Source organism: Nilaparvata lugens, chromosome 8, assembly GCF_014356525.2.
Source record: "Nilaparvata lugens isolate BPH chromosome 8, ASM1435652v1, whole genome shotgun sequence".
NCBI lineage: Eukaryota > Metazoa > Arthropoda > Insecta > Hemiptera > Delphacidae > Nilaparvata > Nilaparvata lugens.
The window spans coordinates 5,485,792-5,513,618 of record NC_052511.1 but is presented as its reverse complement, the minus strand read 5'-3'; the positions used below and the strand labels follow the sequence as shown (position 1 = coordinate 5,513,618).

Below are 27,827 nucleotides of genomic sequence, written 5' to 3'. Positions count from 1 at the left end.
TTACACCAAAGTTATTAACAAAATGTTAATAACTTAATCCTTATAGGTTCTATCAGATTGAAAATAACTTATCATACACATGATGAACATATGTGTTTGTAAGTTCCGTTCAATCTATAAGGATTAACATTTTGTTAATAACTTTGGTGTAAACGCAGCTTTACTGTAGATTAAAATAGGCCAGTATTTCCCAAGGTGAGAAGAGAGACAATATTATCTCCCCCAACCACCATCAACATGTCTGCTGGTTGAAGGAATATTTTTAGTAAATAATCGACTTTTCAATAGAAAATTGTTTCAACTAGCTACTTTTAAAAAGTGGGACGTGTTTTGAAAATCCTAGATTAATTTGGGGGTTTATATTCACATTAGAAACACGCTCTCCAATAAGGGAAAGTATTTTCAGGTAGTGAAATAATTTTTGTGGTAATTTTAATGGATATGATAGAGATTTGCCGACATTTTGAAGTTTGGACAGTTGGTCGATGGTATACTTTAGAAAAAAAAATGTTTATTTTTCACTTTTATTAAATTACTAGTAAGTTGAAGCTTTTGAGATGTGTTTCAAAATTCTTGAAATAATTAGAGGTATCTTATCTTCATTAGAAATAGGCTTTCCGATGAGTGGAAGTAGTTTTCTTGTAGTGAAATTATTTCGATGTTGAATTGAAAACTTATCAAATCTCTTCAAGTCATCTTGAATTTTGGTTAGTTGATGTTGGAAGGTGAAGATGTCGCACTGTCAAGGCGACGTCAGTAACCACGTGATCGAAATGCCGTTCTCTGATTGGCTGTCAGGCAAATTGTCTGGTGTTGCAATCTTGTCTTGTGGGATACATGTTAGTTCTCGACTCTACTCCTTTACAAGTAGGCTGAAATGATAGTGCTCTCCCCTGCAATTGTCTTATTAATTTAGATAAATAATGTGCTAATTGTGATGGATATGTTAATCAAAGAACTCGTGCTTTTCTTGTGTGGTAGTTCTAATATTGGCTAAGAAACTGATGGTGTTGGTTTTGTGTTGGTGAAAAGTGACTCCTATAGGCTGAAATCAAGGTAGGAAATGAATTAACAATAATCATACCTCATCACTCATATTATCCAGTTGAAACTAGTGTTTTCATGTGAGAATATTCTTTCAAATTCATTCAATTCATAGGTTAATTAGTTTGTAAGCTGGGCGATTTCTGAATACTGCAAACTATAAAAGGAGAAGGCGTGATGATCTCATGTATTTGCTGTTAATCTTGAAAAACTAGTAGATATTTTGATAATTATATAGTTTTTGAAGACCAACTGCAAATTTGTGTGATCTTCTCTGGACAAACTCCTGTGTAGTCTTCTGGAATCGCTATAATTATATCAACTTACTTCCAATTCCCACTCTTATTTCTCTAAAAATAGAAGAAAAGTGTTTGGAAACTGTTTTAAAATTCCTAGAATAATTAGGGGATTTATATTTTCATTAGTAACAAGCTCTCCGTTAAAGGAAAGTCATTTTCTAGTAGCAAAAGTAGCTTGAATTTTATTTAAAAAAATAATTTAGACTCACGCCATATTGAAATTTGGTTGATGGAAGGTGATAGACCAATCAGAGAAGGCCTTTCTGACAAGACTGCAAAAGCTGCTCTCTGATTGGCTGCTGGTTACCAAGTTCTTAGTGTAGGACTGAGCTGCAGCGCTGCAGGCAGTTCTCTTGTATATCCGGATAGACTGCTGCTCGCTTTGCTATTCGTTGTCTTGTTTCAAATTAAAAAGTTTCTTGGTAATTAGACAGTTAATTATTGTGAATAAGTGTTCTAACTGTATTACAAAATAATGTGATGTATTCACGGGTTGTGTTTGTGATAACTGTACCATGAAATTGCAAGTTAAGTTTTGTGTTAGTGGAATATGATTTCATAGTCACTGATCATAAATGTAGGTATGTGTAACTATCTATTATTTTAATTTAATTTTCTTTAGGCCATTATTTTATTTTTTCTATAAGCTGAGGTTATCAAAAATAGGCTTACTAGATTCTCCTTGATTATTCAATCTCGTTACATTTACTTTATATTAGGCTACAATAGTAGACTGTTTAAGCTATGCTTTTTAATTCAATTTCTGTTTATGTGGATAAATAACGATACAATTTATTGATTTACTTGTTTTTATTTTTGAGTTATCGTATTAAAAAGTAAAATATACAAACATATTCTTGTAAATAGAAATATGTTTTGGTTATGTTCGTATTCAACAAATTATTGAGAGTTTGAGGTTAGTTGTCCTTGGTCGACTAAAATCTTGAATCAGCTGTTGCATGCACAGCAGCGCAGCCACTCTATGCATTTACTTGTTGCTTGTCGATGTTCTGTCGTCTGCGATCAGTCTTGTCTGTTTGTGAAAATCTGAGTGAGGTTAGAAAATTGAAATGTTATTTTACTTTATGATTCTGATTAATAATTATAAATTTTGTTTAGAATATTTATTTATTTTTAAATTCATATAAACTTGGGTTTATCAAGTTAATGCGAGTTGAGCTTTGATAATCTTCTGATCTCAGGTTCGTGAAATCTCATTCAATATTTTGAATGTTGTCTGTTAATTATTGAGTTCAGTTATTATTATCGGTATTTTATTGTTAAATATATAACATTTTTGAATGGTATAATTTTGGCTATAGTTTACTATCGTTTAGATTTGATCAAAGTTAGTGCTGTTGAATCTCCTTATGCTTTAGGTTATTTGCCGGCTTCATAGTTTCAATATAATTATTCAAGGGTTCGGTTTACATCTAAGGCTATTATTTGTTGTGATTTTAATTAATTTTATGAATTTTTCAAATAGGAGTTGATATTCTGTTGATTTGCAATAATAAAATTGGATTACGGTGGTCTATTGCTTGAGAGTTGTGGGCGATCGGCTTTCCATGCTAAATATTTCTATAGTTTCTGAGTATAGACTATTTCTATAGTAAATAGTTTCTGAGCTTATGGTGAATTGTCAGATATATTTTGTTGTCAATTTTTTTGTTTATTTATTTATTTATTTTTTTGACTGGCTCCTATTGACATTGATTTTAGTTCTGTCCTATAGTGAGGTCCACGTTATAATGACAGTATTTGTTCTTTGGTTTTGCTATCTTTGTCTATCATTTGACAAAGCCGGTGGTGCTATCCTTTTCTAGGTCCACAATGATGCCAATTATGTTTTTGATAGTGTAGATATATAATTAATTAATGTAGAGAATCGGCATCGCTATTCTCCTATCTTTATCCACTGCCATTATAAAGTGGACCTCACTATAGTGGGTAGAACTGTAAGACATGAGCTATAGTGACGTCCACGTTATAATGGCAGTATTTGATTAACATTGGTTTTGATAACCTTGTCCATCATTTGACAAAGAAGATAGCTGTATCCTTTTCTAGCTCCGCAACATTGCCAGATTGTTTCTTGACAATTTAGAAATATTGAATCTCAATCATGAAAATTTATTATTAAATAATTCAAAAATATATGTTCTTTGATATTAAAATGTAATTGATTATTTCAAGCAAGAGTGAACAGTAAATATTGCATCATAACTTATCATCTATAGAAGGCAGTGACAGTGCAGAAAATTGGCAATCCTGTTCTCCTATCCTTCTCTACCTACTACTATATAACGTGGATCTCTTTTTAGTTACTAGTACTTAATTTTAAATTGGTAGTTAGTTTGGTTGAAGTTGAAGAACAAGATCCATGCGTCTGCTACTCCCGTTGTAAGGCCGATGTTATACGAGCGCTAATGCCTCCGCGTTTTTAGCGTCGCGTTAACTAGGTATTATTATTGTTATTATTTCGTAATGTGAAACTGTATAATATACTATTATATTATAGTATAATATGAGCATAACTCTAACAGTGTATGACACGTCAAATTCAAATAATATTAAATTCAATTTAAATAATATTAAACTACATCTAGTTTTCCCAGCACTGAGATCACAGCAATTTTAAAAAAATCTTAATACTGAAATCACTATCCACGCACGTTGCGCGTATCTTGTCATGCCCCAAGACAAGCCCAACAAAGCCGCGGAGACCAGGGCGTGTTGCTAGATTTACAATTTTCACATTTATCCATCAAAATGCCCGGATAGAGCACTGTCTACAAAGTTTAAATCTTTAATGAGCAATCTCATTCCCGCTGTAACCCCCGACTGAGAGTGCAACTAGTATTTCTGAAAGATATATATTACCTTCAACTAATAAAGGGCTCAAAACTAAAATATTTAAGGTGAGAAGAATCTCAACCAGTCACAGATTAGTAGCTAATAAAAAATAATGTAATCTGAGTCGGTATGGTACTAATATTGACCTTATCATTATAAAGAGCTGAATATAGTAGTCTCATTAACTTGGTTTTATTGAATTGTTGACGTCAGTGGAAAATTAATTAGGAAATAAGTTGTAGCATTCTCTTATCGAATATGGACAAGCTTCAATCAGTATATATTTTAAGGCTGCTATGAATACGCGATAATTACTTATATTTTTCAAAGAACCTGGTAGAGAATTGAAAACTTTAAGCCCTACATGATGTGGCCCCCCCCTCCAGTAATGTGAGCATGTGTATTGGGTATTGCAGTGTGATCGCTTTATGTCTAGTGTTGTACCCATGGGAAAGGCTGTTATCCATGAATCTTTGTCTGTTTTTGAAAACAAAGGAGGCGATCTCAGAAAAATACAGAGCCGGTACAGTAAGGAGTTCTAGTCGTTTAAAAATTTGCCTACACGACACTCTAGAGTCAACTCCTTCAATCAACCTTATTGCCTTCTTTTGCTTGCGAAAAACTCTCCGTAAATTTGTTTCACTCCATCCCCAAAACATAATACTGTAGCGAATATGTGACAGCCAGTGATGCATTGGAAGTTGCCACTCTTGCAATTGTTTTTAAAGTACTTCCATAGTGCAAGTTATACAAGCGTCATCAACGCCGGCGAGTCCGCGTTAGATCGGCGTTGAGCGTTGCTAGCGCAACCAGACGCGGTGCAGCGCACAACCAAATTATATAGAGTCGCGCAATAGTAGTCTGTGTTTGTTCAAGTACTTTGTTCGCTACCAACGCTGCGTTGATAGCGCCACGTCTAACATGGACATTCAACGCCCCGTTTATCGCGACATTATTACCGCTCGTATGACATGGGCCTAAGGATGACCACTTGGAGAGCCGACTCCTTTAAGGCTGTGCAAAGGCTAAAAATCAACTTTCTACTGGTGATATTTTTCAAAGTTTTTCTATTGGAAGTAATAGTATCGTTTTCTGTTTTGGTACTCGTCACCGGCACTCAAACTGTGGTTTTGCTGGTTTCGCCCAATTAGTATATTATTATGCTAAAAATTATACTTCTTATTCTAAAATATTACATTTTGTAATCTGTATTTATTTGTGAACACTTTATGTAAGGCAATAAAATTTGATTTGATTTTGATTTAGAAAATAGATTCTTCATGGTATTGTTGATCTAGTAGAACAAAAATTTTCTGAAGATATAAATTTTTGAAAAAGTTATTCAATTTACCAAAAATAACTTTTTTGAGTTATTTTTGGTCATTTTTAGTAAATTGAATAACTTACTCAAATTTATATCTTTAGAAAATTTTTGTATTACCAGATCAACAATACCATTAAGAATCGATTCTCTAAATCTCATGGATTTATCTCTTAACGAGTTTGAAATGTTCTGTCCCAAAAATTTAAACTTAAGGCGCTCATATCTCAAAAAGTAATGATCGGAAAAAATGTTTTCCTGAGAAAACTTTTACATTTTGATAGCTTGATAGTATACAAATCGAAAAACTTCGAAAAATATCACCAATAGAATGTTGATTTTTAGCTTTTGCACAGCCTTAAACTCAATTGAATAGGTAGCTTTTCAGTGGTTTGGAACCCACATAAGCTGTAGGTCGACTGGTGCCACATCACATCATTCGTCTCATTAAACACGCACAAGCATGCTGATCATTAACTGGTGACCATTAGGAAAAAAGAGAAACAGGATCAGGCTGGCCACTAACGACAGGATAAGTGTGTTGAACATGTGTGCATTCACACATTTCGTCATACATGGTTGTGTCATCACAGTGAAAGGCTTCGATTGACATGTTTTGAGGTTGGGCTCTTGTATCCTCGATTTTCTGTTGTTTATTTTTCCTTCACTACTCTATTTGGGGTTGAATTATAACATTATAATTTGTAATTCACTAGTGGTTTATTTATTTTTATTGGCTGTTTATTTTATACCAAGTAGGCTACTGTTAATTGAAAAAAAAAAATATTTACTGACATGAATTGAAAATGAGGATGTTACGCTGTTACATGTTTTCCACTCTCTTGTATGGGATGGAATCATGGACCCTCAAAAAGAGCCAAATGGATAAGCTGGAAGCCTTTGAGATGTGGTGCTACCGCAGGATGTGGCGGATTCCATGGACGGATAGAGTCACGAACATGGAAGTCCTAGGGAGAATGAAGAAACAATGTGAAATTGTTTACACCATAAAATAGAGAAAACTCCTGTATCTTGGACATCTTATGAGAAGCCACAAATATATAACTCTCCAGAATATAGTCCAAGGAAGAAAAATCAGTGGTAAAAGGAGTGTTGGAAGGCGACGTGTTTCCTGGCTTAAAAATTTGAGGGATTGGTTTGACTGGAGCAGCAAAGACTTGTTCCGAGCGGCAGTGAATAAGATCCGGATTGCTGTGCTGATAGCGAACCTCCGATAGGAGACGCACTAGAAGAAGAAGAAGGCTACTGTTGGCAAACAGCTGTTTTTTGTTCGATTCCTGTCGCTGTTGACAAAACTTGAATGACGAGCACACATGATCAATCCGATTGGTTTTCATAAAGTCTACATGTTGTTTTTTCTATTTTATAGCATAATCTTGTATGTATTAGTATTATGATATTGAGTCTGTACCATTCTCTCCCAAATTTTATTTATTTATTTATTCTTTGATATAATTGCAGATCATATATTCATTTTGATGAAAAGTTGATGTTGTCCAAAGTACAGAGTGATTATACAAGGACTTTACAACTTTGAAAGCAGATAAATGTAAATTCAATTTTTTACAGAATAGAGGAAGGTGTCATCTTGTTACAAAACACTTCAAGTATAAAGAGTGGGTGTTATTTTGGTTGGATGTGACAGCCGTTGATAATGCGACATACATCCCACCGATAATCGATTTCTTGCCACACTCGTACCTGCATATCAGACTTCGCTTGTTCAACCGCAGCGATCTGATTGTGATCCGATTTCGGTGGTCTGTTAGAGGCGGATCATAAATATTATCCTAAATGAAATCCCATAGGAAGAAATCCATCGGTGATAAATCCAGTGAGCGAGGTGGCCATCCAATTTATGTTCCAGCGAAGTTGAAAGCAATTGTCTAGAAAATCCCGAACTTCTCAATGGAAATGAAGTGGTGCAATGTGAACAAGATGAACAAATGCCATTTTACTTTCAGCATTACGGTGCACCACATCATTTCCACGGAGAAGTTTGGGATTTTCTAGACATTCGCTGGATTGGCTGTGTAGGACCAATTGCATGGCCACCTCGCTCTCACTGGATTTAACACCGATGGATTTCTTCCTGTGGGGTTTCATTTAGGATAAGATTTATGTTCCGCCTCTACCAGACAATCTTAATGACCTCCGAAATTGGATCACAATTAGATCGCTGCGGTTGAACAAGTGATGTCTGATATGCTGGTACGAGTGTGGCAAGAAATCGATTATCGGTGGGATGTATGTGCATTACCAACGGCTGACACTTCGAACCAAAATAACACCCAAATTCTATTCATGAACTGTTTTGTAACGAAATGACACCTTCCTCAATCATGTAAGTAATTTCATTAGATATTTATGTTATGCTCAATTCTCGGTCCAGAAATAGTTATTTTAAAATATTCATTATCATAATAGTATAGGTTTTATAAAATGTATTGAATACAATAGATTTTGTGAGTCCCCCTACATAATTGAAGAAGAGGTTACATAAATTTCATCGCCTTTTAATGTGTATTTTCTTCAGGTGTGATTGAATCAGATTGTTGGAGATGGAGATACATGCATGGATGCTTATTTTTTGATACTGTATCATATTGTGTTGATCTCTCTTTCTCCAGTATTCTTATCTTCTTGTTGATCTTTGTTTGTGTAGTGGTATCCCTGTTGGACGAGGGAAAGAGAGAGCGTGTTGGTGAGAGAGAGAGCACTGATGGTTGGAAAGTCAGCTGAGAAAGTCGTTTTGTGAGGGCTAACGTCCATCAGAGCATCTTGCTTATAAAGTAACCCCAGAAGAAGGATAAGAAAGCCTGGTCAGTATTCATTTTTTCATTCATCAATGACTTACAAACATGTTGATCGTAAAATTTCATAGAATAAATATTTACAAAAACGTTAAAAGCTATCAACATAGAGACAAGATAGCATAAGAAGATATGGTGTGTAGAATTCATTCAAAGTTTGGTGTTGTGTATCAAGTTGAGATGATAGTGTATCATGTTGTGTTGATATTGTATCATATTGTGTTGATACTGTATCAAATTGTTGTGACCTCAGGGCTGGGAAAACTATATGTAGTTCAATTATTTAATTGACGTGTCATACACTGTTGGAGCTATGCTTAAATTATACAGTTTACATAGTTTACACAATTTTACAGTTAAAATAATTATCATCAGTGAATGGTGTGATTCTAAAGGCAACAGTGGAGAGCTGTAAGGTTATAGATAACTCAGAAACTCTGGTAGGGAAAATGCAGAAGTCTGTTCTGCTTGATACAGATCGCATAGTACGCCAAACGCTTCAACATACTTGGTAATATTTCATCAATATTAGAAAATAATGCCAAGAGTTGCATAAATTTTGCCCCTCTTCGCTTAAACTATCCGCAATTGCGTGACAAAAGAAAATAATAATAATAGTAATAATAATATTGTGTTGATACTGTATCATTTTGTGGTGATACTGTATCATTTACGGTGATATGCCATGGTAAAGAACCGATATATTGCAAATGTTAGTGTCAACTGAAGCCGATAGTCCTAGTACTCGGTCCAGGATTAGTTATTTGAAAATAGTCATTATCATAATAGTATAGGTTTTATAAAATTTATTGAATACAATAGATGTTGAAAGCCCCCTACATAATTTGAAATAGTTTTCCATAAATTTCAACGCCTGTTAATATGTATTTTCCTCAGGTATGGTTGAAGCAGATTTGTGGAGATGGAGATGCATGCATGGATGCTGATGTGAGTTGGGCGGGTATCCTGATGTCATCACCCGAAGCCTCCAAGTAGGGCATGACAGGTGAGTCTTGTTACATGCCTCTGTGGCCCGGTTGCGCAAAAGTCTGTTCAATTTTAACAGGGATTAAATACCACGACATGCAATCATCTTTTTTTAACAGGTTTTCAAGCAACCGGGCTTCTATCTTGCATATCTTATTCAATACAAATTGTCTTTAATATTTCTTATAAGCCTAGATTTTACATCGTTTTAATCAGTTTTTATTATGTGTGGAAATTGTTTTTTACTTGGAAAATAAATTTGAATCTGGACTGTATATGGTGAGCTTGTAATTAATACGTTGGTCAGTGTGTTCCAAAATGAAGAGAACTTGACATTATTGGGATATATCCAGACTTTTTTTGTTCTATAATATTTTTGTTGTAATTGTTATGAAGGTGTTATGAAGTAATGTCACTACCTGGCTATAATTTCAATAGCAACTTATTATTAGAATGTTGACGGTGAAAAGATTACAAAAACCATAATCTGTAGCTACAACGATAGTGAGGTCCACATTATAATGGCAGTGGAGAAAGATAGGAGACCAGTGTTGCCTATTCTCTGCCTTGTCTTGATAGAGGATAGCTGATATCCATGTAAAATTATTAACGAATAAATAAATAAAATTAACAGTTCGTTCCAGTTTGAAATACATTTGTCAAGATATTATATTTTTCAATTATTTTATGTTACATTTTCATAATTGCGATAAAATTTTTTGTTAATTAATTATAATATTTATTCATTGTTGAAAATCGATGTGGCAACATTGCGGAGCTAGTAAAGGATAGCGCTATCTGATTTGTCGAATGATAGACAAGGATAGCAACACCAAATACTGCCATTATAACGTGTACCTCACTATAACTAACAATTCAGGTAAAAACAACAGGCATTCACTTGTATTTTTCAACTTTAATCTCTAAATTATGATGTTGACTTCCAACACTGAGTTCCGGTTGCACAAAAGCCGGTTAAATTTTAACCATGATTAATTCCACGAGTCAATGAGAGAAGCCATCTTATCAAAAAGGCCTTCTCTGATTGGTTCTCGTGAAATTGATCACGGTTAATATTTAACTGGCTTTTGTGCAACCGGCACTTAGCTACCCAATTCACTATCATGCACTTTGCCGCTCCACTATGTTTTTACTCTCAAATCAAATCAATTTTTCCTCCACCTACTGTCTAAAGTACTTACTTTACTCCCTGAAACCTAATACTAAAGTGTCACTTTTTCGATCTCGGTAGTAAAAAACAGAAAAACTCCCTAGGTAGTAAAAGTGACTCCATTTAAATAACATGGGGAGCATCTCTATTTTGAAACTTACATTGTAATAGGTTAGAAGGTCTAAGCTCAGATGAGAAAGCATGATAGAGGTGTCTGTTATTGAGTCAACTGAATTCAATACCACAACCAGAAATTTGATCAACTCATGAAATATATGTTTGTATGATAATTATTATATTCTTAATATTAGTAGACGATAAAAATTTATACAATTTTTAAAATATTTTATTCTGTTCAAAATACCAGCCAACAAATATTTTTGATCTGCAATTCAAATCTGAACCGCGTGATCTGGAGTCAGCCATTTTTGGTAGCTGCTCAGCTGATATAATTGTTACAACTTTTGCCGATAGATAGCGCAATCGGCAGTGTCAATCAGACGACCGGTTTTTAGGTTTTAGATTTAGGTTATGTTGTTAGGAATCATTGTCACCAATACGTAAGTTATTAGAATGATTTTATTTGCAGTTTCTATAAAAAATGTAGATGGAGGAAAAATGTTGTGTACATTACGAGCGAAAAATACTTTTTCTCCCTCAGGAAAATTGCTGAAAATTGGAAAATTGCCTCGGCTTCGCCTCAGACTTCAAACTTTTTCCCACAGGGAGAAAAAGTCGTACTTTTCACTCTAGAAATATAAATAACTATATTCTCACAATTTACAAATAATACAGTACAGTTACAGTACATTTATATATACCCTTACGTTGTGAGAGACTCACATGTAGGCTTGAGCTTGTGTTTGTGAGCCTGTGGGCCTGGCGTAATTCGCTGAATTTAAAATCGATAAACTAAATTATGAAAATTGATATTATATTAAACCAAATTTGAGAAAAATACAGATCAAAAATATGATATGAAATAACTATAATCATTAGTCTATTCAAATGTATGTCAATTCTCCAAGACTTCAATGCTTTTTATTTTCTTTAGATTGCTGGAGTTTGTGATACATGACAGCATTTCTCTGTGCAATGCATCGATGCTGATATGAGCTGGGCATCCAGGAGTCATAGACCAGTGCCTTCAAGTGTGACTCTTGACAGCTGGTGAGTGTTTAAAATACCTCTCTACCTTCTTCATTGTATTCTGTTCTATTAAGCTAGAATTTTCTTGCAGGCCTTGCAGCTTATCACTAAACTGGATCACATACTATGGTGCGTACAGACTTATGCCCTACGAACACGGCGTTTCACTTTTCAACAGCTGATGCTATGCTTTTATATTTTACTGTTATTGTACAAATACAGTACAAATTATCTGTACTATAATAAAGGAAAGAACTGGCTTATACACGTACGGGATAGGAAAATTATGTTTGACGCATCTTCACGTCTGAACTTCTGGACTGTATGAACTTGAAATTTTGCATATAGATTCTTGATTAACCGAGGATGGTTATAGGCCTATTTTCAATTCTTTATTACGTGAAGTTCATTTATTCATATGTAAATACAATTCAGGTAAAAGCAACAGGCATTTGCCCAAAACTGCTTTAAACCTTTATTTGGAATACACAGTTTCTGTAGTGTGTTTTCAGTTTGTCAAGTTTTAAAGTAAACCCTTGCGGAGCACGGGTTACCTGCTAGTATATAATAAGCATAGTATCAGCTGATTAAGCGTTCGTGGCGCATAAGTCTGTATGCACCTTTATGATGCGCTTGTGCTCGTTTATTGTTGAATACTTAGACCAGTTATAGAATAGACACGCTGGGAAGTCTAGCCTCTGAAGCCAACATCTACTGCCAAATCCACCCATCTTGACGTCACAACAGTGACGTCACGCATCGTGTGGAAAACTTTCAGATTGTGTCTATTTCAAATTCATGGTGTTTTTAGGTTATTTCTAGCTACGGGCAAAAACAATATCGGTTAAGTTATAATGTGTTATGTGATATCGGCTTCAAAGTTATAATGTGTTTTGGAAATAATAAGGTACAAAACTAATTTATTGTCATGCTGCAATGAGTTCACTTACATCATAACCAAGGATAATATTACAGTTACAACTTACAATATTTATGTGTATAAATTTCAAATTACGCATGAAAAGATATTCCACTTTTTTCCTAAAAATTACAGTGCAATTATATGCTGCGAGGGAGATTACCATTCTCATAAATAAATAACAATCTGCTATGGAAAACAAGCTATGTTTAACGACAATGCATTGTTTAACAACAATGTAATTATTCCTATACGATGCGTGACGTCAAGGTGGGTGAATTTGGCAGTAGATGTTGGCTTCATCGACTTTCAGTATGAATATACAATGATCCGTGTCTATTCTATAACTGGTCTAAGGTTGAATATGATTTGGAGCTGGATATTGTTAAATATGAAATGAAGTGATGTTGATAAAACACTTCCGAAAAAATTGAGTTGAACAGAAGTTTCATAATATGAAGTAGGCCTACTGCAAATCTTACCTGCATCAAAATGAAAAAATGCATTTTAAAAACAATTGTGTTATTTGTGATTAGCATCTGTTTGACTATTGTCTGTCTCATCAATGTTGTACTGTCGCAGGTAAGTGATATTATGAAAGGCATTTTAATCCATAATACATGGTGACTTGACGGCAGATTCATTTATTATTATTTAATGAAGCAAACAAATGTAAGATTAAGACAAGAAAAACATTTCGGTTGTTGCGATATTATCGATCCTGAAGAGTCATCATATATTGTTTGAGATTATAGAGACAACCGAAACTAGTATCTCATTGTTTCTATAGTTATGTCAGCTCTTGATAGGAGTCAAAGTTAATGTTTGACGTCAGGCCTGTACTATAGTGAGGTCCACGTTGTAATGGCAGTATTTGATTAACATTGATGTTGCTATCCTTGTGTGCCATTCGACAAAGCAGATAGTGCTATCCTTTTCTAGCTCCACAACGTTGCCAGATCGTTTTTAACAATGTAGAAATATAATATTAACAAAATATTCCATCTCAATTATAAAAATTCTTCATTGTATTCTGTTCTATTAAGCTAGAATTTTCTTGCAGGCCTTGCAGCTTATCACTAAACTGGATCACATACTATGGTGCGTACAGACTTATGCCCTACGAACACGGCGTTTCACTTTTCAACAGCTGATGCTATGCTTTTATATTTTACTGTTATTGTACAAATACATATCTGTACTATAATAAAGGAAAGAACTGGCTTATACACGTACGGGATAGGAAAATTATGTTTGACGCATCTTCACGTCTGAACTTCTGGACTGTATGAACTTGAAATTTTGCATATAGATTCTTGATTAACCGAGGATGGTTATAGGCCTATTTTCAATTCTTTATTACGTGAAGTTCATTTATTCATATGTAAATACAATTCAGGTAAAAGCAACAGGCATTTGCCCAAAACTGCTTTAAACCTTTATTTGGAATACACAGTTTCTGTAGTGTGTTTTCAGTTTGTCAAGTTTTAAAGTAAACCCTTGCGGAGCACGGGTTACCTGCTAGTATATAATAAGCATAGTATCAGCTGATTAAGCGTTCGTGGCGCATAAGTCTGTACGCACCTTTATGATGCGCTTGTGCTCGTTTATTGTTGAATACTTAGACCAGTTATAGAATAGACACGCTGGGAAGTCTAGCCTCTGAAGCCAACATCTACTGCCAAATCCACCCATCTTGACGTCACAACAGTGACGTCACGCATCGTGTGGAAAACTTTCAGATTGTGTCTATTTCAGATTCATGGTGTTTTAGGTTATTTCTAGCTACGGGCAAAAACGATATCGGTTAAGTTATAATGTGTTATGTGATATCGGCTTCAAAGTTATAATGTGTTATGTGATATCGGCTTCAAAGTTATAATGTGTTATGTGATATCGGCTTCAAAGTTATAATGTGTTATGTGATATCGGCTTCAAAGTTATAATGTGTTTTGGAAATAATAAGGTACAAAACTAATTTATTGTCATGCTGCAATGAGTTCACTTACATCATAACCAAGGATAATATTACAGTTACAACTTACAATATTTATGTGTATAAATTTCAAATTACGCATGAAAAGATATTCCACTTTTTTCCTAAAAATTACAGTGCAATTATATGCTGCGAGGGAGATTACCATTCTCATAAATAAATAACAATCTGCTATGGAAAACAAGCTATGTTTAACGACAATGCATTGTTTAACAACAATGTAATTATTCCTATACGATGCGTGACGTCAAGGTGGGTGAATTTGGCAGTAGATGTTGGCTTCATCGACTTTCAGTATGAATATACAATGATCCGTGTCTATTCTATAACTGGTCTAAGGTTGAATATGATTTGGAGCTGGATATTGTTAAATATGAAATGAAGTGATGTTGATAAAACACTTCCGAAAAAATTGAGTTGAACAGAAGTTTCATAATTAGGCCTACTGCAAATCTTACCTGCATCAAAATGAAAAAATGCATTTTAAAAACAATTGTGTTATTTGTGATTAGCATCTGTTTGACTATTGTCTGTCTCATCAATGTTGTACTGTCGCAGGTAAGTGATATTATGAAAGGCATTTTAATCCATAATACATGGTGACTTGACGGCAGATTCATTTATTATTATTTAATGAAGCAAACAAATGTAAGATTAAGACAAGAAAAACATTTCGGTTGTTGCGATATTATCGATCCTGAAGAGTCATCATATATTGTTTGAGATTATAGAGACAACCGAAACTAGTATCTCATTGTTTCTATAGTTATGTCAGCTCTTGATAGGAGTCAAAGTTAATGTTTGACGTCAGGCCTGTACTATAGTGAGGTCCACGTTGTAATGGCAGTATTTGATTAACATTGGTGTTGCTATCCTTGTGTGCCATTCGACAAAGCAGATAATGCTATCCTTTTCTAGCTCCACAACGTTGCCAGATCGTTTTTAACAATGTAGAAATATAATATTAACAAAATATTCCATCTCAATTATAAAAATTCATCATTGAAAAATATATTTTATGCACAAATAATTATTTTTAATGAGAATTAGCCTAATAATACATCATATATAACCGGTATCAGCTATATTATATAAGGTGCAGGTGCAGTGGCAAGGCAGAGAATCGGGAACGCTGTTCTCTTATCTTTCTCCACTGCTATTATAACGTGGACCTCACTTTAGTCACAAGTGTTAATTTTCCTTGCAATATACCTAATCAAAGATTGCTTGGCATTATTCTAATTTCATTGAAGGTAGTTTCCTGACTTGGACCTAGGCTGTCACATAGTTTCTTAAATTTTATTGCTGTCATAAATTTAAATGTTGATGTATTTTTCATGTTTATAAGCATAATTTTTCATGTAATCGACAACGTTAACCGAGCATATCTTGTTCTCTAACGGCTTGATTACTATTTCAATATTTTATTTCATACCATTTATTATTTTGGCTGCATATCGCAACGAACGTCAGTGGCTTGAGAAATCTATTAACAAGAGACAAAAAACTATATCTGTTGAATTATTTTATAATTTCAAATGAGTTTTACTTCTTTCTTACCCATTCCTCCATTTTATTTCATGTTGAATTGATTTCTTTGAATCAGATACTGAGCTGATATTCTATTTATTACATAGCTTATCGCAGTAATAAATTAGTGAATTGACGCTCACATGCTGATAGTTTTTTATGATGTTGAATGTCTGTTTTTATTTATATAATTGAATAATTTCATTTGCAAATAAGTTGAATAAATTTAATCTACATGCATCTGTATCGCCTGAGAATAGTTGAAATTAACTTAATCAATGGGAAACCAGCTTGGATTGTCATCCAGTATACAGCGCAACAATACAGAATTATTGACAGAAATCACATTTTTATTTACTAGCTACATGTTTGGAGTGGGTTCAAACAATTATGAAATAATTAGGGCATTCATTTTCGTGTAAGGAATAGGCTCCCCCGTGTAGAAAAGTATTTTCCATGTATCGAAATAATATTCCATTAATTTGTATAAATTAGTAAAAGATTCAAGACATCTTGAATTTGTTTAGACACCAGCTCAAATGCTGGTTTCTGATTGGTTCATACCACAGAAAAAAAATTCCCCTCTGTACTATATCACTGTAGGGTAAAAATAGGCCAGAAGTACTCAAGTGTGGGAAACGGGAATTTCTCTTTTCCCTCCAACCACCCTCAAACATGTCCGCTGGATGAAGGAATATTTTTGGTAAATAATTTGATTTCCACTAATTTATTGTTCAAACTACCTTTAATAGTGCTTGGGACGGGTTTTAAAAATTCTAGAATAATTATGTGGTCTTTATTCACGTTAGAAACAGGCTCCCGATAAAGGAAAGTTATTTTCAGGTAGTGAAATGATTTTTGTGGTAATTTAAATGAATAGGACAGAGATTGCGACATTTTGAAGTTTGGTCAGTCGACCTTGAAGACGTCTGTCTGTAGATGGAGAGTGCTTTGCTTCAACATGCCAGTCTTCGTTGTTCTTTGTCTCGGAATAGGTTGAAATGCTAGTGGTTGTCTCTTGTTAAGCTCTTATTACTTTTTAATTAGTAACGTATTGATTGCTTTGTGTATTATCATGAATATGCTCATTAAATACACCCTATAATTCATTTTATTTCGTGGCTGCGTTGATATTGTCTGTGAAATGGATATTTGTTCTTCACGAAGGTATGAATAATGTATTTCTCATCATTTATAACTCATCCCTTATGTTATAAATTGAACTATATTAGCCAATACTTGTTCAATGTAGACCGCTAGTCTTTCAAATTCATTCCATCGTTCATGTAGTGTTAGAATTTAATTAGTCTATAAGCTGAGCGATTTCAGAATACTGAAATACTGAATATTGGAATCTTCCAATATACAGTTTTTATGAAGGTTAATTCGAAATTTGTGTGCTCTTTTCAGGACAATTTCCTTTGTAGTATTTTGAAATCGCTCCAACTAGAAACTTTTACTTGGTTTTAAGATGTCCGCTAGCCTCGCTGGTATATTTTGGATAATAAATGATAATATTTATTTTTCACTTTTATCTCTCTTAAAATACTAGTAACGTTCTTGAAAAGTGTTTCAAAATTCCTAAAATAATTAGAGGGATCTTATCTTTATCAGAAACATGCTCTCCGATAAGGGAAGGTATTGTGAGGTAGTGACATTATTTTAAAGTTGATTTGGAAAAATATCAAAATGTGTTCTAGCCATCTTGAAATTTGGTTAGTTGTGGGTTGAGGTTGGAAGAAGGTGTAGATGTCGCTGAGTGTCGCGGCACGTCAGTGACCATGTGACCGAAATGTCGCTCTCTGATTGGCTGCCAGGCTTTCTTTCTCTGGCGTTGCAATCTTGTCTTGTGGGATACATGTTAGTTCACGACCTCACTCCTTCACAAAGGCTGAATTATGGCTAGTGGTTTCTCTTTCAAGTTTCTTATTACTTTAGATAAATAATGTTTAAATCTTGATTATTATGCTAATCAATAACTTCGTGCTATGCTTTTTCTCATGTGGTAGTGCTAATATGGCTGTAAAAATGATAGGGTTGAATTTGTGTTAGTGGAAAGTGATTCGTCTACAGGCTGAAATCAAGGTAGGAAATAGATTGGTATTTATCATGCCTCATCACTTATTATTACCCAATTAAATAACTTATCCTCTTTTAGGTTATTATTCTCAAGTTTTCCTTTAGCTGAAATTATTGAAATAGCCTAATATTTGATTATTCAATCTCACACTCATTCCATATTAGGATTTATTAGTTTTGAGGTAGGCGTGTTGTTAGTCCATTATTTTTTGTGGTTGAATTGCACTACAGTTCTTATCAATTTGTTGTTTTTCACATTGAAAGTTTCAAAGTTTTTTATTCTAAACTTAGATAAAAATGTTTTGGTTATGTCGGTATTCATCTAAATTGAGGTTATGATTTTGATGAAGTGAATGACGTCATGCCACGGCTTTCATAATCATGAGGCGCTTGGCTCAGTTTTGTAGTTCGAGCACAGTGTTAGTCTGGCACTCTATCTATCTACCTGTTGCACATCGTTGATCGATGCTTGTCTGTTGCCGTGTTTGTGTATTTCTGTGAGAATTAGGTTAGGAATTTGTATATATGAATAATTCTTTTTCCTATCACTTGATGAATAACTATAAATTCAATTCAACATCTTCATTTTTGATAATAGAAATAAATTTGAAAGTAAGTTTTGGTTGTGTGAGGTTGTTATATTATCGAGTTTGTGAGGAGTTGGCTTTGATAAATGTCCGTCAGGTTTGTAAAATCGCATTCGATTTTACGACTTATGTGAGTTTTTTTTAAGTTTTGAATTATACACATTTAATCTTGTGAATAAATATGTTAGATATTATTCAAGTTTTTAATTTATATTGAAGAATAATTATGAAATTGTGCGGATATAAATTTATTTTATAAACTTCTGTTGGTTTGCAATAATGCAAGTTTTTACTTCTATTGCTAGAGTTGTGGCTGATATGCCTGATTCGGCGTGAACATTATTGGTTTGTAAGCTTATATTTTATAGAAATGTTGCTCAAATAAGATTTACACAGTTAGTTTTGAGTTGTTTCATAAAGTTTTAATAGTTTGTTGTTGAGGTTATGGTAGATTGCCCTATGTTTTTTGCTACCTACTTACAAGGTTGATCTCTATTGATGTTGATTATAGGCTTATTTGATTTTTTTTTGGCGAATTGCAAGAAGCTTAAACTTTTATATGATTATTGGTTTATACTGTCTCTGTTGAGGTTTTACTGGTTAGAGGCTGTCGTTTATTTTGAGGTTATCAAGTGTTAGCTTGAACATGCACTCTTATGAATAGAGTTGCAGATGAATTTCCAAGTTTGGTGAATTTTTATGTGATCTGTAGTTTTTAGTAGTAGGCCTATATTCTCGGATTTCGGTTGAACGTTTTGGTTTCGATTTTGATCTTGTTAAGGCTGTGCAAAGGCTAAAAATAAATTTTTTATTGTTGATATTTTTCAAAGTTTTTCAATTTGTATATCATCAAGCTAATAAAATAGAAAAGTTTTCTCAGGAAAACATTTTTCCGATCTTTACTTTTGAGATATGATTGCCCTAAATTTTAAGTTTTTCGTACAGGACATTTCAAATCCGGTAAGAGATAAACCAATGAGGTTTAGAGGATAAATTCTTCAATACAATTGAGAACTTATCCTCTAAATCTCATGGATTTATCTCTTACCGAATTTTAAATGTCCTGTCCCAAAAATTAAAAGCTGTGCAAAGGCTAAAAATAAACATTCTACTGATGATATTTTTCAAAGTTTTTTGATATGTATATCATAAGGCTCATCAAAATAAAGAAGTTTTCTCAGGAACACATTTTTTTCGATCATTACTTTTTGAGATATGAGCGCCTAAAGTTTAATTTTTTTTATAAATAGTTGAATGAAATAAAAAGAGTCAGGCAATGTAGAATGTATATAAGCTACTAAATTGAATAGTATGATGTAGATGAAGAAGAAAACTGAGATTAATTAGGTTAGATTTTTTATTTCTGAATGATTATATACGTTTTGTCATGAAAACTTTAATTTCAAGTAAACTTTACTTCAATTCAAAATCGCTCTTTCAACTTAAACGTTGAAAAAACCTTGTATCAAAGGAAACTTGAGACCAATGTAGACGCGGCTATGGTTCAAGTTGGAGCAACCTTGTTCAAGTTAAATCTTGCTTTAGGCCCAAACTATACGAGCGGAATAGACGCGCGGAATTTTTTCGCTTGTCAACAAAATGTATTGTCTGTTATGAAGTGCGGCTGGCTATTCTGCTCTTCAGAACGAAATTATTGTGTTCCAAGTTCTTCCTACTGGTACTTGTCCATCTCAATTACAAATGTGATTTTCAGATATTAAAGGCCGTTTATTATTGTTTGCTTCAGGTATGAAGCAGATTGCTGTTGGTGGAGAAAGCATACTGTACATTGGTGTTGAATGCATGGATGTTGATGTGAGCTGGGCGGGCACCGGGCACCTCACCCTCCTGTCATCACCCGAAGCCTTCAAGTAGGACATGACAGGTGAGTCTGATAGCATACCTCTCTATCTTTTAATTTTATTCAATTCTATCGAGTTTTGATTTCTCATAAGCTCAGGTCTTCCAGCTTATTACTACTATGGACTATGGATGGTGCACTTGTTGTCAACATATATTCACAGTTCAGCGTGATCTGAAGCAAAGTGTTGAATTAAACATGACATTAGTGAGACGGGACAAGTTTTTCTTTTGTTCCACAATAAATTTATGTTGTTTTTATTCTAAAGGTGTTGCTGTAATGACTATGATGTGATTGCAGAAACAAGGAATTATTTTCCGTGTTATTGGAGGGGCACGTTTCGACGGTCCAGGCTGATTTATAACAGTTGTGAGGCCCATAGAGGGCTCAAATTATATACTTGGGCGGCTAGATGTAACCTTACAGTTGTGTTGTGAGTGATGTTGTGATACTTTTTGGTAGTACTTTTGGCGGTACGTGTTTTCATTTCAGGCTAGATGTAACTTCCGTCAGGGACCCTTCACCAATAAAAGCCATATGAATATTATTATTATTTACATAATTATATTTTTGTAAATTTCTCATAAACCACACTTTTTCTGTACAGTAGCCTCTCTCTTAACCGGACACCTTTTAACCGGACATCGGTTTAACCGGACTACACTCCACGGAAGTGACATCTCTTTAACCGGAAAATAATCATCAGCACATCGGTTCAACCGGACTGTACAGCTGCACCTGCCACGAATCATAATGGCTGTTTGGTTTTAAATATTTCAAATGTAAAAAGGCTTAGCAACTAACTATTTCCTTGTGTTTTGTGTTCACAGATATCATAATAAAGCGTCTAGTTTTATTATTTTTACGTAAAAGTCATTATTGGCTTATAAACTACAAAATATGCGTACCAATTTAACGACTTTTAGGGAACGTCGGTTTAACCGGAAAAAACGTTATCCGGACTGGCCTCAGTCCCGATGAGTCCGGATAAGAGAGAGGCTACTGTACTTAATTTATGGGTTAGTTATAAATTCAAATCTCTTGAATATTGATTAGTTGATTTGAATACAGTTTTGTTTTGACTTGTTAGTTAACAATTAGTAAACACTACAATAAAATACATTGATAAAACTTGATGAAATGATAAAAAATGTAATGAAATGAATAAAATCACATGAACATTTGAAAATGGATTGAAATGTGCTGTTGACTACGAGTATTATAATATGATATCATTATATTATAATTTTTTGTAATATGATAGTTGTTTTATGCCTGGAAGTTAATTGATGTTGATTCCCAAACTGGTTCTTAACTGACCTGATTTTTGTGTGCAGAGAAGGAGAGGGGAGACCAGCTCAGCGATTGAAGTGAGTTCTCAGAGCAGAGTGAAAAGGAGTAAGGAGACCAGCTCAGCGAGTGAAATGAGTTCTCAGAGCAGAGTGAAAAGGAACAAGGAGAGGAGAGACCAGCACAGCGTGCGAAGTGAGTTCTCACTGATTGCAGACCTTGGGATTGTGCGGCTACCGTAAGTCATCTCATCTGAATTTTCATGATAATTTTATTTTTAATTTGTTGTGCTGAATTTGCTGTTTTGATGTTCATGTATAGGTGCGTACAGATTTACGCTCTGCTCCGCAAACGAACGTTACACGAGCAGATCGCAAGATGATCGCAGGTCGTGCAAGAGCAGAACGCGAACAGAGCGCGAGCTTGGCAAGTAACTAGGGCGAACTAACCAATAGTTGCGTAAGCGCGGTTAACGTTTTTGTTGGATCACTTTGAGATATCAATGTTAAAATATAAAAATTAATAATTAATTATTAAATCATCAAAATAAAATAATATAAAATTATTAAAAACATTTTTAATAATAGGTACCAGCATATTAGAATTTATAAGAAAGAAGCTGAACCCCCAACCAAGCCTTTCACCTTTCAAAACATCGACAGACATAACCTTTTTTTGTAAAAAAATATCAACATAGATGCAATAAACATAATATTTATTATATAAAGATATTGTATTATTAGGTACAATATTTTATTTGATTTAGTCATCTGATCAGCTGGATTGAATGTTTCACATTTGTGAGGTTAGGTTGTAGCGAAGTCAACAATACAAGCGCGCGATCATCTTGCGAACATATTGCGTAACATCTCGCGTAACGTTCATGTTTGGAGCGTGTTCATAGCGTGTATATCTGTACGTACCTTTAGGGTTCTCGCATATAGTGAGGTCCCCGTTATAATAGCAGTATTCGATCAGCATTGGTGTTGCTATCCTTGTCTATCATTCGTCAAAGCAGATAGCGCTATCCTTTTCTAGCTTCGCAACGTTGCCAGATCGGTTTTAACACTGGAGAAATATAATTAATTACCAGAATACTTCATCTCGATTATGAAAATTCATCATTTTATCATTCAAAAAATATTTTCTTGTCGAATAAAACATGATTATTTTAAACAAGTATGAACAGTTGGTATTAAAATCAGATACTTCACCAAAAATAACTGCTAGCACTATCGGCCTGAGTTGACAGTGAAATTTTGAACGTAAACGCCCTATACCGTGCCATATCTTTTCTCTAAGGCCAGGCGCACACAAGTTAGTCAAGACAAGACATGATCAGACACGTTTAGTCACAATACTTCACATTGTTACTTATGACTCACACTGAGTAGTCATTGCAAATAGACTTGTCAACAATGTGAAGTATTGTGACTGAACGTGTCTGATCCTGTCTTGACTAACTGGTGTGCGCCTAGCCTAAGGCTGGTCACACACCGATTAGTCAAGACAAGACTAGTCACGCTTAGTCACAATACTTCACATTGCTGCTTATGGAGTCATGTCTAATTGCAATGACTAATCACTGTGTGTTGCAGCAATGTGAAGTATTGTGACTAGTCTTGTTTTGACTAATCGGTGTGTGACCAGCCCTAAGCCTTTATCACCTCATCATACTGACACTTCATAACACATATGACGCATATATTTGTGTTACATTGAGATACCTCTTTCTTGACCTCGACCTCTCCCTCTACCGCCATCCGAAGCAGTACTGTGACTGTTATTACAATTTAATAGGGATTTCAAATTTTGATTTTCCACAAAATAATCTCATTTTTAGGCTCTTATTATATTAGGCCATCAGTGTACTGCCAAGGTACGAGGGAGGCGCGGGGCGTTAGTTTCTATTGCGCTCGTTACACTATAGTGAGCTCCATGTTATAATGGCAGTGGAGAAAGATAGGTAAACAGCGTTGTCGATTCTCTGCCTTGCAACTCTGCCTTGCTATACCTTTTATAGATGATATATATCTGATGTAATATTAACTTCACTTCTCGTCCTGTTGGTATAGTATCACCTTCTTGTTTAAAAATAATCATTTATTAAAGAACTACGTGGACTATCAGCTTGAGATAACAGTAAAAGTTGCGACATAAACGCCCTATACCATGAGATATCTACTTATGCTATTGTTTCTCTATTGAGTCAATGCAATAATGATTGCCACACGTAAGGCCCCAACTACTCAGGCGTCCCAGACATCTGTCTCAGCTCGTTAGCGGGATGTATTGTCTCTTATTAGTGGGTAAACTATACGGGCAAAATTGACAATCCCATAAGAGACCATGCATTTTCGAAATGAATTCAGCGCCAGTGAAGTTGGGACCTCAGGGTCAAGTCACATGAGGCGTTTTTCAGACGAGTCGGCAGGGCAGGAAGCTACAGATTGGCTGATTGGGTTGGCTTTCGGGGAATCAGTTGATAATCAGCCAATCGGGGAGCTTCCTTCCCTGCCGACTCGTGTGAATAACGCCTCATGTGGCTTGACCCTCATGCTCAGGCTCTTCTGTTGGTTGCTAGACATCCCCTGTATTGTTTTGTTTCTCATATAATCTGGCTAAGGCTTTTGTTGTGATTTTAATGGTGGATTGTATTTTTCTATAGGATATGGAGGAGAGAGGGAGACACACCAAAGGAGAATGATGGCCTGCTCAAACGGAACCGCGGGAGAAGGAGGAAGAAAAAGCAGCAAAGAAGAAAATTTAAGAAGATAAAAAGTGAATTATTCAATGAAAAGTGAAGTGATTCAATGAAGAGTGAAAAGGACTCGAATTTACTTTACTTTCATTCTAAAAGGACTTTGAATTATTTGTTTTGTTTTTTATATTTTTTGCTTGTTTTGTTGTTGATATTGTGGCATGTTTTGCTGTAAATAATAAATGCTTATGGGGTGGGTGTCCTTTTTGAGGTCTTTTCAGGCAGCTGAATAGTGAATTGAGTGAAAAGTGAACTATTGAAAGGACTCGAATTAACTTTCATTCTCAAAAGACTTTATATTGATCCATATTTTGTGATGTTGTTGATATTGTGCATGTGTTGGGGTGGGTGTCCTATTAGGGGCATTTCAGGCATCGCGGAGGCAGCTGTTGGATGGACAGACTACGCAGAACTTCAATCAAGGTAAAAGTCAGCTCTCGACCGATTGTAACAGTTCGATCTAGTTCTTTTTCTAAATTCTTATTTATCAAAGTTTTCTTTTGAATTAATTTTTCCAGATCTGAATAATTTCCTCCTATTTCAGTATAATTAATATTATTATTGATTGACTAAAATAGAGAATTATTAATTTTGAATTTCATTTCTTAATTTATTTAAATCCTAAATTTTGTTTAATGTATTGAAATTAATGTCTTGTAGAACTGTTAGATCGGTCCTGGGCGACTTGTGTGGAATTGGTAATAGCATGTCTCGACCATCACTCCCTAAGTTTTTTTTCAGCTTTTATACTTTTGAATATGTTTTTATTTTCAGTTGCTTTGGAGGAGAACCTTCAGTTCGAATTCAATATCGAATTATCTGTCGATAAGAGAGTTTTTCTTTAGTTCGAATTCAATATCAAATTATCTGTCGATAAGAGAGTTTTTCTTTAGTTTAAATTCAATATCGAATTATCTGTCGATAAGGGATGTTTTGTTTAGTTTGTTTCTTTTAATTTCTTCAAAACTTTTCCCAATTTCAGTACAGTTTTTTATATTTAGTTTGGGATTTTTCTTAAGTTATCTCTTTTCTTGGAAACTATCTCTATCTACTTTAACAGAATTTTCTATAATATATTGTTCCAATAAAATGTAAATTTCTGGGGTGCTGCCACACTGTTTGCTTTTTTCAGGAGGAAATCGTCATCATAATTTATTTTTTGTCTTGTTTGTTGTGTGTTGTTGCATCTCTCTAAATATTGTTAGCTAACTTTTTCAATTATTTCTATTGTAATAAGTTTATACATTGTAAAGTGTAATTTGTATGTACTCCCTTCCTTTCTCATTGCACCATCCATTTATACTTCTTACTTCAATTCACTTATTTCCTTTTTTTCTCTCAATTTCATTTCCAACTTCTTGGCTTCGCAATGGTTCAAAACACACCTTAACCTGCAGGTCCACTCATCTCTCATCATTATCCATTCTATTACCCATGCACAAGCCTAGAGCTCATGTGGGCATTATCATCTATCACCCAATTATTTTCTTTCTAAAACTGTCATTTTCGTCATTACTATTTCTGACCACCTTTCCTGTAAACTAATCTTTCCCTCAATTTATAAATTCATTACTTTCAAATTGTAAACCTTAAATCTAAATTAATATCAAAATGAGGTTCCAAATCTACAGTGTAACCTGAATCTTTAAGACTATTTGAAGAGCCGTCTCTGCTAATAATCATTTTAATCTCAATAATAATTAAAATTCATTCCACTTGATAATAATTAAATAGCTACTCAATAATAAAATCCCACTACTCAATAAAATAATGATCCCACTTGAAGCTTTGGGTCCACTTACCTCCCTTATGTTGTAATCATATTCTGCTTTAAAATTCTACATCTAAATTTCAATCCATTTTCAAGTGTTCACCTACCATTTGCAATATTGTGCCAGATGCAACAGCACTAGTGTGGTAGCACTCTTAGCATATATTGACCCCCCCCCCACCCACTCTTATGGTCTAGACATGCACTTACCAATACCATTGATTTATTCCTCTTCTGGAGGGGCACCACCCTCTTCTATTCGTGGGAGATGTCCCTTGAGAAGGGGAACCACTCTTTTTTGCCCCTCAGGGGAACTTCCCTTCTCCCTTGCGGGAGGAAGGAAAGCCCCCTTTGGGGGATTTGTCCCTCTCCCTTCTGGGGAGGGAAAACTGTCACCTGGCTCTTTGTGGTCCAGTTAGGCTCAATGCGCCCTTTGGCGTGGGTGGGACCACTCACTACATTGGGGGGGGGGCCAGGACCACTTGGAGCCGGGTGCCAGCATTGGACGTTGAGGTTAGCGCCCGGTTTTTTTGTGGGCCTATCCGACAGTGAACGTTTCACTGTAAACCTGAATCTAGAACAAGAGGGAGGAATAAAAAAAAATAATAATAATAATGTTGGTGTATGGTGGAATAAAAACAAAATGCAGTTGCAAATCTTTATTGGTCTATATAATATAATAAAAATTAACAATATCTAACCTGTGTTCTTATTGCTATATCTTATTACTATATATATATAGAGAGAATATATATATAGAATATATATAATACTAATATAGAATATATATATATAATACTAGAGATTCTCTAATACTAGAGAAAGAAGAATAGAATACTAGAGAAAGAAGAATACTAGAGAAAGAAGAATACTGGAGAAAGAAGAATAGAATACTAGAGAAAGAAGAATAGTATACTAGAGATAGAAGATACTAGAGAAAGACGAATAGAATAGTAGAGAAAAGAAGAATAGAATACTAGAGAAAGAAGAATAGAATACTATAGAAAGAAGAATAGAAAAATACTAGAGAATAGAAGAATACTAGAGAAAGAAGTAGAGAAAGAATACTAGAGAAAGAAGAATAGAAAAATACTAGAGAATAGAAGAAGAATACTAGAGAAAGAAGAATAGATTACTAGAGAAATAAAGAAGACTAGACTAGAGAAAGAACAGAGAGAGAAAGGAGGAGAGATGACTAGACTAGAAATTTAAACAAAATGAGAAAGATGACGACTAGAGAAAGAAAGAAGACTAGATTAGAGTAAGGAGAAAGAAGTCTAGGCTAGAGAAAGAAAGAAGTCTGTCTAGACTAGAGAAAGAAAGAATGACTACTAGAGAAAGAAAGAAGACTAGACTAGAGAAAGAACAGAGA

General features: G+C 34.4%; 1 long non-coding RNA gene across 3 annotated transcripts; it reads left to right on the top strand.

Moving 5' to 3' along the window:
* The first annotated feature begins 1,692 nt into the window (after positions 1 to 1,692).
* LOC120352604 lies at positions 1,693 to 26,556 on the top strand. Of its 3 annotated transcripts, none has more exons than XR_005571962.1 (7): positions 1,693 to 1,920; positions 8,207 to 8,363; positions 9,252 to 9,360; positions 11,567 to 11,682; positions 20,520 to 20,657; positions 21,971 to 22,161; positions 24,592 to 26,556. It is a non-coding gene; the product is annotated as an uncharacterized LOC120352604 (long non-coding RNA). The 3 variants fall into 3 exon arrangements; XR_005571963.1 differs by having other exon boundaries at positions 1,693 to 1,924; XR_005571961.1 differs by lacking the exon at positions 1,693 to 1,920 and adding an exon at positions 2,371 to 2,545.
* Positions 26,557 to 27,827: the final 1,271 nt, after the last annotated feature.